The sequence below is a fragment of the Nanorana parkeri genome, unplaced genomic scaffold (assembly GCF_000935625.1).
Source record: "Nanorana parkeri isolate BGI_ZX_2015 unplaced genomic scaffold, ASM93562v1 scaffold1251, whole genome shotgun sequence".
Taxonomy (NCBI): Eukaryota; Metazoa; Chordata; class Amphibia; order Anura; family Dicroglossidae; genus Nanorana; species Nanorana parkeri.
The window spans coordinates 24,355-24,615 of NW_017307519.1; the positions used below are offsets into that span (position 1 = coordinate 24,355).

The 261-nt window shown below is 33.7% G+C and overlaps 1 protein-coding gene across 1 annotated transcript in view; it reads right to left on the reverse strand.

Moving 5' to 3' along the window:
- Positions 1-261, reverse strand: part of LOC108797268 (bcl-2/adenovirus E1B 19 kDa-interacting protein 2-like protein) — a 19,737-nt gene that overhangs the window by 13,993 nt on the left and 5,483 nt on the right. The gene's annotated exons all lie outside the window — the stretch shown is intronic.

The following is a 261-nucleotide window of genomic DNA, read 5'->3' on the forward strand; positions in this document are numbered from 1 at the left end:
AATCCTAATATAAAATATTTACTAAACAAACAAAAAACCCCCCAAATAAAATAAATTATTACATATAAGTGTATAAACGCTAATTGGGATGAGAGGGATTTGGAGACACCCCCTCCGCACACGACAACCCTACCTCAGAGTATTAACCAAATGTAATCACCAGGCGCAGAGATTTATTGATCAATATTTAAAATCAGCAACTAAATAAACAAAACAAAAACAAAAATCCAAAACACCAACAAAAAGTTTCCCTGTGCCCCA